The sequence below is a fragment of the Pithys albifrons genome, chromosome 4 (genome assembly GCF_047495875.1).
Source record: "Pithys albifrons albifrons isolate INPA30051 chromosome 4, PitAlb_v1, whole genome shotgun sequence".
In the NCBI taxonomy this organism is placed as follows: Eukaryota; Metazoa; Chordata; class Aves; order Passeriformes; family Thamnophilidae; genus Pithys; species Pithys albifrons.
In genome coordinates, this window is record NC_092461.1 from 86,005,991 (window position 1) to 86,017,970 (window position 11,980).

An 11,980-nucleotide genomic window follows, 5' to 3' on the forward strand; every position below is an offset into this window, starting at 1 on the left:
TAATTTAGCTAAGTTTGACTGAACAGTCACATTAGAATTGCTTTGAGAATGGGTCCTTTGGTCTAGAATTACTTTGAGATATGGTCTCGTCCTCTCTTGCACTGGTGCACATCTGATTCTTGTTAAAGAAACAAGAACAGCAGAAAATTATTCATTATTTTCATTATGGTTTTCTTTTGCTATTTAGCTTTATGACCTGGTTCACAGTAGGATCAAATAAAAAGCAGTAGAGGTGCCCTTAAAACACCATCGCATTCATGAAAATACCACAGGGCAAAGAGTACTTTTCATTTTTAATATTATTATTATTTTCACAGAAGCATTCCTGCAAACCTAAAGCTTGCTGTGAGTTTTATCAGGTCTCCTTCACTCATAGTATTGTCTTTGCAGACCATGATGGCCAAACTCACACAAAAAGTTATACATGTTGGGGAAAGTTTGGAAGTTGAGTTCTTCCACAGTACAACCGGAATAGCTTTTTCTAGAACTTCTGCACTACACCTGTCACCCCTGCTATAATATTATACCATCACAGCTACAGAATGTCTTACGTAAATCAGAGCACTGTAAACTGAAAAACAACCTGTAAAAGTTTGTCACTTATACTAATTCATCATTACAAAATGCAAACATGTCAGACCAATTGACCAGCATATTTAAACACTTTTAAAGATATTTGTAAGTTAACAAAAGCTAAATAAGGGGGGGGGGGGGGGTGTGATCACAGCCCAGTGTGCTAATATGTTTCTATCCAGTTGCCTTCACAGTCTCTTTCCATTCACTTCACGCAACCACAGTTCCTAGAAATGTGAATCTTCTTGCTACTTGTACCCTTCCCACCCTATATGTGAGCTACTAATTTTGAGACTAAGCATGACCAATTTTAATAAGCATATGCCCATCTTATAGGACCAAGCATGGCAATCCCAAAAATAACCTTTTCAGAGGGCTGCCTGCTTAGCAAAAATATAGCTCCATCATCATCACTCTATAAAAATTTGAAAGAAAAAATCAATCTTCACAAGTCTAAAAAAAAATTATGAATGTATAAGAAGCACCTTTTTTCTGATAAAATGAGCCATTTTAAATTATGACCAAATTACAGCACCAAGCCTGACAGAGTTCAAGAAGCATCTGGATGATACTCTCAGGCATATGGTGTTACTCTTAGGAATGGTTCAGTGCAGGGCTATGGATTGGACTTGATGCCTTGTGAGTCACTTCCAGCCCAGCATTTTCTGTGTGTCAAAAGTTCATAAATATCTTGGTTTAAAATAACTTACGCTGTTACCAGTTTCAAAGAAATTAAGTCAAACCACTATATAAAAAATAATTCTTAAACACTGCTGTAAGCTTTTTTTTTGTATCACTGTCTTTTCACAATTATGTTATTAAAAAAACCTTAACTATACTTACCAAAAAAGTCATAAAATATTAACTCTGTATGCACCTCATTTTGCTTTTACAATTTCTAATTAATTTAGAATTCCTTCTAAAATAATTGATTGGTTTTTTGTTTTTTGTTGGTTTTTTGGGGTTTTTTGGGGGGGTTGTTGCTTTTTTGGGTTTTTGGGTTTTTTTTTTCTATTTGGTACTACTGAATGTATCCAGATTTAGGAAATTCTGCTTTGCCTAGTATTGGTACAAAGATTTGCTGCATGTAGCAGCATATCAGCATGTACTGCATACTGCTCTACAAGCCGTATATGTGCTGCTGCTTTACTGAATACTAAACACTAAGCAAGGTCACTTGCAATATCAATGAACAGAGTATATTTCGTACATTATAACTAATATATAAAATGGATTCTGAATTCCATCTAAACCATCCACCCTCTGTTTTCCTTCACACTCCTGCAAAAAGTCTGAGAAGTTTGATGTGTCAGCTTTTGAGTATCCAAAGGCAAAAGATGTCACCCTCAACAAGCACCCTGGTCCCTATGCCCTAGGAGGAGGAGCTATAAATCAGGTGTTCCCCTGCTTATAGATCCCACAAGGAGATACTTTCTGGTATTGTGCCTACTGAGTCAGACTCCACACAATATTTGATTGTGGTGTTTTGGCACTGAAGAGCACAGCAACTGCTTCACTCCTTTGTGAAATACCCACCTTTAGGGTGTTTTTCTTTTCCAACCCAACAGAAAGGTTGTACATTATCTGCTTAAATACTTTTGCACAGAGAGGCAGACCCAAGAGTCCCTGCAATAAAGGCATGTCTGTTTCCCTTAGTATTTCAGCACCACGACGTTATAGCACATGACATTGGAAGTGCTGTTTTCTTGTTCATTCCCTGCATTTAGAGGAGACATCAAGAGGATTAAAATCTTAGCTCATTGTGGCCTGCCAGCTCCGTGGCCCAGATGACGATCCTCAATCTTTCTCCTGATAGCCCCCAGCCCAGACCTGCTCCTCAGCTCTCCCTGACTTTAGCAGAAACATTCTTGCCCTACCCCTTATGCCTTCTGCTTTGCCAGAAGGCACTGTTGTTTCCTACTTCAGCTATGTACATGTTGGATTCTGCTACAGAGAAGGGCAAAGGGAGGCATGGCACTCACTTGACACTACTGAGTCAAGGTATCACAGAGTAAGCTGGAGAAAGATGGTAGCAACTGCTACTCAAGAGGCCAATGATTTCCACAGTGTTTTTCCAAAAATGTCATAGGAGAAACTGTTTGGTCCAAGTTATTTTAAGGCAAAAAATATATACATTGACATTCTCTAATGTTAAAATTTACAGTGTCAGAAAATGGCATAGAGCAACATTTTATATGCATGTAAAGAAACTTAGTCATCGTTCTAAAGGTTTCTACATGCACTGTCAAATATCAATGTCCAGATAAATCAATTCTTTCTTTCAGTCCACTAGGCCAGTAGCTACTCAGCTGCACACTGCAGGTGACAATAATCAAAGATGCTGATATGCTTAATCCATGGATATTACGGAACTGAGGGAAAAAATCATGAAATATCAATGTTTCCCTCCCATATGGAAAATGTGACTGAGGCAAATGGTCAGCAGTCTCATTTTATGTAGCCTGTTTGCCAGGTTGGGCCCCAAAAAGGTGGCAAGAGGAGGGCTGCCTCCCTCTTCTGCTCAGCCTGCTCTCCAGAGTAGTGTTATCAAAGCCCCTGGGTGACTTCTGCCAGAAGGCTTTGTCCAGAGGTTTTATGAAGTCTACTATAGCCCAGAAGACCAATAAAACTAGATGGAGTGACAGTGAGAATGATGGAAAGACTCCCACCCTGGAAGGACATTCTGTACTAAAAATAGAGGTGGTTTGAAATATTTTAATTTTTCTTTCATCTTTCCCAAAGGCCATTTTTCTCTGTTTCAAAAGTTCTCCCTCAAAAAGGTAAAATTATATCAAAGATCTGACTCACTTGGAGTACTGCAGCAGAATCATAGAGTTTTTCAGAGCTTGTAATTTGATTTTCATTGATGACTCTTTCAGTTAAAAAGTAATCATATCTGAACTGTTTCCACATTTAACATTTATTTATTATGGATTATCTGGAAAAAATAGTATAAATGGGTGACTAACACACTTGTAAGCAGTTTGTTGTGGGTTTTTTTGTTTTCTTTTGGTTTTTTTAAATAGATTTTCTTCATCTCTTTATAAGGCTTTAAATATTCTATCATGTAAGTTGTACTAAAGAGGGTCACAACCTTTACTAAGAAAATGGGGGGAGTTACTAAGAAAATGGGGGGAGTGTTTCATCCTATAAGACTGATTTATTACTTGACTCTAATCACTTTAATTAAAATCACTGTAGTTGGGGTTGGGCAACGGTTGCTGTATTTGTAATCTAATAAATGGGAAATCTAATAAATGGGAAAACTTTGTCATAAGAAAATATGATTTACATGGAGAAGATTCAAGGGTTGATTTGATACTGGCAGTGTCTGACTGTATTGGGAAGAAGGGAAGGGGAAGGGGAAGGGGAAGGAGAAGGGGAAGGGGAAGGGGAACAGGAAGGGGAAAGGGAAAGGGAACAGGAAGGGGAATGGGAAGGGGAATGGGAAGAAGAAGAGGAGGTTTATAATTAATAATTCTGCTGTGATTAAATAGATGCATTTATGTATTTCTGCAGCTCACCAGTCACTCTTTGGCTAGTCTTCAAGGCAAAGGTTAAAAAATATTTGGCTGTCTAAATTTACTCTTATTCTGTGGTCAGAGAGTTAAATTGCAAGACATAAATGTATTTTGAAGATTTAACATTGCCACCTTATTATGAAGTTTCTGTATGTCTTGTTTTTTCTGAGATTCATATAAATGTTAAAGCTCCTTTTTAATGTTAATATAAATTTTTAGCCTCAATGAATCCATTTTGCATTTTTTATATTGATAAATGGTAATAAATAAGTCTTGCAGGTTTGAAAATTCTTTTCTTTTTATATAAGCACAGATTTTAAAGCCAGAAGGGGCCATTATAATCATCTAAACTTGTTGCAGTTATGAAGCCCATAGTGATTTTGCAGTTTCTTTTTTGAATAACAACTTTTAAACCAGTCTTAATTAAAAAAATCTCCAGAGAGAAAGAATCTACCATACTTTCCATTTCTTGAGTCGTGTATTTCAGTCTAGTTTTCATTCTTCACTCAGTATTTTAAATGCAGTAATTGTGCTCCACATTTATTTTTTGGCTTTGTATGGTACAAAGGATTGTTTCCTTCCTCTGCCTATATTTTAAGAAACCAATAAGAGGATTTTGTCTACCAAACTCAAAAACTCAAGTTTCATTTTTTCCATTCTAAATTAATAAAATATTTACACATTTTTATTGAATCACAGCCTCTGTGTTTGCTTGAATTCAACTTTGTAATTGATTTTGTTAGAATTTATCTATGGCTCTGCCTTTGTTTACCTTTTGACCTTTACAAGTTAAAGGGAACATGACTTAGAGGCAATAATTTTAGTATGTGAGAAATAACTTCAGAATTTTATAAATAGAGGCAAGAAGAGTTCTTCTCAGGTATTAACTGGTAAATGCATAATCACAGTATCTCTAAATACTCTGTGTGTCCGTCTTATTTGACTCTCTAAAATATATTAGGAGAAAGTACTCAAAAGAAAATACACAAGTTTTTGTACATAAGCAATGCTCTCAGGACCAGGAAATCAGGGGGAAAAAATCTGACTCAGTAACAGAAACTCAGCATGTTTCCCTCTTTTTACAGGTCTTACATACCTTAGTAATCTTGGCTCAGAAATTTCATATCTCATCTGTAATGATAGCACATTTCTTACCCTGTGTCTCCTTTAATGATTCATCTGACCACACACACACAAAATTTAAACAAGTAGATGTGGATAAAACTACTGAAAGTTTAAGCTTTGCTTCCAATCCAGAGCAAGCTCCTCATGTTGAAATAATACAATTTCAATGCGAGATGGACTATGATGCATATGTCCTTATAGTATAAATCTGATCCCAGACTACATTCAGCTTTTGAAAGCTTATTTTCTAGCTTCCAAAAAGCTATTTTCTAGCAACCTGATAAACCTATAGGATTCCTCCTGTTTTAAAACTAGTTCCTGATTTTTTGGTTCAGTCAGACAGAAAGTAAAATTTAGTCTTTACCTCACTTTTACAAACAGTAGCTAAAAAAAGCTAAAGTGGCTTTGGAACTGTAAATAATATTCCTTCAAGTTCAATCTAGTTTTCAATAGCTCTTGTTCTTAGAATATTCCGCTATGGTAATATCTTTCCATTATAGCATAATGATCTTTTATTATGTGCCTAAGCCCTAGAAATATGAATAGCACATCTGACAAAACTATGTTGATGGTTCTGCATGAGTTTCAGTGTCACTAACAGGACTGCCTCCTATAAAGGCATAGCTTGCTGCTGCTTGATCTGGACTGATCAGATGTGTTGAGTGCCGTGCATTTCCCTTGGCCAAGTATATATCTCAACAAAGCCATAGCTCATGCCCTAACAAGCTGACTCTATAACCCTTTTGACTGCATCTCCCCAGTCTAACAGTTTCATGATGATTCTGTGTCTCTTAGGACCAGAGAGAATAAAAACAGGCAAGTGGAACTGCCACTGCCTTGACCTCAGAAATCAAGACAGGCTCTGGTTTTGGGAGGTGGTTAGTGAGTTGGCTTTTTGTTTGTTTGGTTTTGGGGGTTTTTTTGATGGATTTTTGGGAGTGGGGGAGTTTGTTTGTTTTGCAGGGAGTATAATTTGGGATGCTTTGGGTTTTTTTGAGAAAATGGAATCATTTACACTTTATAGCTTGCTGAAATTTATAACTGGGAATTCATTCAGTTAGGGAAAAATAAAGAAAAAATACTTAAGCTATCAAAAGGTGTTTTTATTTCTTGTAGCTCATAATCAGGCTTCTTATACATAAGGTTCTATTGCTGATGACCCATCAATCATTATGGTAATATCACTGTCACAACTAAAACAATAAGGGGGGAAACGAATAGAAAAGTAAAAAGCCTTTCTATAGGGAAGCAACTTTGCTTTTTGTTTTGTCTCTAAGAGTGTGCTCTGTGGCTTAATCTGACAGCAGCTAGAGTTAAGATGCCATATAAACATAAACATGAAATATATTCTTAGGACTTTTAAAAGAATTTAATCCAATTGTTCTTGAAATTTATTTCCTTTTTGATTTGCATTCTCACTCCAAATGAGCAACTTATTTTTAATTCATTGGATCCATCTATGCTTTTGTATTTTTAATGTGAAGGGTAGCTCAGAAAAAAAATTCAGTGCAGGCAGTTGCCAGTTTTAATATAATGTTCTCCTACTTTGGGGACTTCACTATATGTGTGGGTTACCCAGTAATGCCACTCAGACTTTATAATTGACAGTAAATAATTCCCTTGCAGTCATTCACTCCATTTACTAAAGGAAGCTATGCCAAAATAAAAGCAAGTCAATTTGAAGTACTGGAAAACAAATTAAATACTTTAGATATCTCAAATTTCTGTTCAGGAACAAAATTTAAACTTCTTACTAGATACTAATGAGAGAAAGCTGATTTTTAAAGTTCATCTATTTTTTAGCATAGAGGCTAAATATTAATTACAAAATGCAAAATGAAAGGTCAAGAAGGATGAAAAGTGGTCAGTTAAATATAGAAGTGGTGCAACCTGATCAGCACAAGATACTGTGGGCAGTCCTTCCTCATGTGGCTCTAAGGTTTTCATCTTTTCTCTCTTCTCCTTCTACTACATTTTCACATCTTTTACATTTATTTTCCTTCTTGTGTTTTTATCACTATGACACATTATTTGTAAAGTTTTCTTGTTATATTGATTCCTCACAATATTTAGGAACATATCATATTACAGTAGGTTTCATATAAGAGCAATATTATATACTGATACAGAACACTTCATAGTATAAATCTAGAGGAAAAAGATGACTAGTATTGTGTTTTTTATACATAAGTATGTCACTGATTAACTGCAGCAATCAGCCTCAACATAATACATAATGAAAGAACAGGTAGAAGGAACAACAGGTAATGAACTGACTTAAACATTGTCTCAGTTATTTAGCATACAATCTTCAAAAGTTTTGCCATGTTTCCTCAACATGTCTGGACATGTGTCCAGAACTATTTTCACGTTGGGAAGACTGAATCTCAAAATTCAGGTATATACCCACGGGGTGTACTTCTAGCAAAATCTCATCCACTGCCTAACGGAGGCAATATATTCAGAGAATATCTGGTCCATATTTGCAAACTTCAGATATGACTTCCATTTATTTTAAAAAGGACTGCCAAAGTTTTTCAACTCTTCTTAAATGTTTTCTTTCCAGACTAGTTACAAATTGAATGTGAGATAAATATTTTACCTATTCTGCTTCAAAATTTATTAGGTTAAAGAAAGAGCACAGACTGATTGGGGTAATGATTTTTTTCATAAAATAACCTAAAATTTACAATAATTTTAAACCCTAAGATAAGTCAATGGTTTGAGTTAAGGGTATATGAATAACCATTATAGATTAAGAAGAAAATAAGGGATTTGGTTTAAATACACACTGATTTAAACAACAACAACAACAAAATTACACAACAAATGTCCCAAGTACAAGATAAATATTATTCCTCTCCAAAGATTGTCTACCAAGTTTAGTCTATGACTGCTTGTGCTCCCTCACCTTGGTCAATTTACTCCAATGACCTAAGATAATTTTACTTCTGATATATAAATATGAAGGCACGCTGAATCAGAATTTACTTTTCTGGACAGCCATTATAGATAAAATACGGGGTAGTCAAATTTTGAAAAGTTTTGTCAAAACCAATCAGTTTTACCAACACAGAATATACACAGTTCAGTTAAAAACACTTATCTATCCTTTCATGTGTACACTCTCAGATTTACTTTACTCTACTTTACTATTTTTCTAAAATGACTGCCTAAAATATTTGGTAAAGACCCCATTTCATTATAAACTGACAGAACGTTTAATAAACATTTGCCCTATTTGAATAAAAATATACAGATAGAAAGATTTTCACATCACTAACATTACGCATTCTGTTGTTTTTACTGTCTATATTGAGAATCCTTGTATAATACCCTTTTATTTCAGCTACTGTTATGTGATGCACAAATACAAATCTCATTATGTTGATTTAACCATGTTCAGAACTGCCAAATGAGCAGAATTATAGAATGGTTTCAGTTAGAAGGGACCTTAAAGACGATCTAGTTCTAAAACCTCTGCCATGGGCAGGGACACCTTCCAGTAGGCCGGGTTGTGAAATGCTCCATTCAACCTCGCCTTGAACACTTTCAGGGAAATGGGACATCCACTTCTCTGGGCAATCTATTCCACTGCCTCGCCACCTTTCTTTTTAAAATCTAGTCTCCCATCTTAGTTTAAAATATCTCCCATCTTAATTTAAAATCATTGCTTCTTGTCCTATCGCTACCTGCCTGTGTTAAAAGTTTCTCTCTCTTATAAGCACTGAAAGGCTGCTAAGAGGTGTCCCCAGAGCCTCCAGGCTGAAGAAATCCAGCTCTCTCAGCCTCTTTTCATAGGATAGGTTCTCCAGCACTTTGATCACCTTTGTGATCCTCCTCTAGACCTACTTCAACAGGTCTAACAGAAATAACAGGCTCAGCAATCCTCCTGCAATGCCATGACACTGTATGCTTTGGCACCAAGAACATGATCTCTGACTTGGCCTGAGCCAGACCTTACAGTAGCACAAAAATAAGGCATTCAGCTGAGTACTACGAGAAGATATTATATAAAGTCACCATAGAATCATAGAATTCTACAGGTTGAAAAGACCTCTGATATCACAGTGTCTGACCATTAACCCAGCATTACCAAGTCCATCATGTCCCTAAGCATCAGGTCTGTACATCTTTTAAATCCCTCCAGAGACTGTAACCCCACCACTTCTCTAGGCAGCCTGTTCAAGTATTCAGGAACCTCCATAGCTTTTCTCTGGGATTCAGAAGTGAAACTCCAAATTTGTAAGCCAGACTTGTTCAGCTGACTTAAATTTTCACAATATGTAGAGACTCCTCAGATATCAAGAGGAGAAAGATAAAATAAAAAGCAGTGTTGTCACTGGTGGGCAAGTCTTTATGTTCTAGCCACATTTTTATGTCTTTTAAACTATTCAGTGATTCTGGATTTTAAGGCCATAGATGCACAATTATTGGAATACATTCACTTATAAATAGCTAACAAGGAGGGGTTTAGCCTTCAGGTATAAGTATGCTCAGTCTTTTTCTAATTATAATAAGAATCTTATATCAGAACCTCTTGAGATTGTTCCTTCTTTCCACAAGGAAGACTCTTACTGTATTAAGTAGCTTTAGAAATTTTTATAATACTTGAATATTTTTTTCTTTCTTGCTGTGGAACAGTGTTATTAGTCTCTGTAAATCTACTCTCTTGTATAAGCTGGTAAGTTCATACTGGACAAAGCCTTTTTTTGTGATGTAGGTATGATACCAACTTTTAATTGCATTTTCTTCATGTAAGTACATCTCATAATATATAAATAAAGCTATGAAAAAAACAGACAATGAAGTTCCATTTGAAATTCTGCATCAGGGTGGCAATTTCTTTGGAAATCTGTAATTTTGTAGTTTTCAAGGTTTGGTTTGATTTAATTAGTAATTTTTTGCCATATAAAATCAATTTATCTGCAACAAAAATGACAAAAGAAATAATAAAATGTATTTGTCTATAAATAAAATTTATAGAATCATATCTTATAAAGAAGTTTAAAGTCAGCAAAAACACAAGTATCTTATCAAGGCCCATTTTTATCCTAACATGAGGCCATCTTATTGAACATAATAGCAGGTACTTGAAAAAGAGTATAACATCAGCAGGATGAAAACAGTCATAAGACCGTTTCCACTATAGTGCTGCACCAGAGGTGAGCTAGTAAAAAAATCTAAATTGTGAAACAAAAAAAAACGAATTAGAATTAATTCAAAAAACATGGTTGAAACACTTCTTTGCTCCTTGCTTCAAGTCCTTTCCTGCTGAGAGTAAAACAACATGCCAGCAAGACAGGAACGAAGAGCAGCTGGCAGTTCTATAACATGCTAGAACTGTCAATGCCATCCACACGGTTCTCCATATGAGGTTTTAAAAGACTCCTGATACTGTAATCTATAATGCATTGGAAAAAAAAAAAAAAGTAAGTCCCTTTTTAAGGCCATTCTCCACAGAAGAGAAATACAGTGTTAAAGCAAAAAAAAACCCTCAAAACAACAAAGCAAAAAACCCAAAACAAAATAACAAAAACTCCCCCAAACCAACAAAAACCCTCACACCCACTCCCATTTGTCTTTCTTTAAGCCAGAAATTAAGAAAAGGATGTGGTAAAACTGGAAGCAGTGAAAAAGCTTATCACTCAAATTAGTGCAAAAATGCTTGGATGATACCTACTTAAAAAAGGAAAATCAATTTGAAGTAAAATTTTAAATAAGATTACCTTAACTTATGATTTTTTAGTTTCTTTGACTTTAATATTCCACTTGAAAAACTGTGCATTTCATCACCATTTCATTTTGCTACTGGAATAGAATGGCAAAGGAAGAATTTAGGAAGGTGTGTGGGTTTTTGGTAGAGAGGGGCATCACCCCAAAGTCAAGTCAGTCCTGTCTGATTCAGTTCATGCTGCTTTGCACCTGCTGGGGCAAGGATGGGCAGAACAGAACCAGACTGCTGGCAAAACCGTAAACTTTGTATAAAATCAAGCCCTTCAGAAGAGGGGAATTTGAAAATTGAATGTGCAAATGTAGAATAGGAAAAGACTACTGAATGACAACTATTAATATAATAGGGTGATTTTGCAAAACAGTGGTTGATGTTGATTTTCAGAACTGTCACACATACAGGAAATAATTCCTTCACTTCATGAAACAGAAATTCTCAGCATATATATATCTGTGTCCACTTTGGGGCATCGTATTTCAATAAGAATATATACATCTAGGAGAAAGCACAGGGAATACAAATATAAGCATTTTTGGAAAAGACCTTGAGAGAAGATAGAAGCTATGCACACAACAGTCTTAAAACAAATCTGCCACAAAGAGAAAGTAGTATTGTTGTACCCATAATCACCATTGCAATCATATTTGCTTAAACATAACAACAGTTTAAATTAGACAATGTGAAAAGAGATACTTTAACTTTTGGAAGAGAAAAACATTTTAATAAATTACATTGTAATTATTACTGAGAAAACCTTCATATTGAAGTTATAGGCACATTTGGACAGCTTCAGAGCAGGAAACTTGCTTAGATGTTCTTTTCAGATCTCTTTCAGCCCCAAATTTCTAGGTTTTTCCCCACCTGTCCCAAGGAATTCTACCGTCTAACTCTGCTTTCTACCAGGTACCTTTAATCCTTCCAGTTTCAATTCTCCGATCCTCTGGAGTAGAACATACTATGATATGACAGGTGAGAACACAGACTGCTGATTAGGTATTGTAACAAGTGCCATTATTTAAAAAAAAAA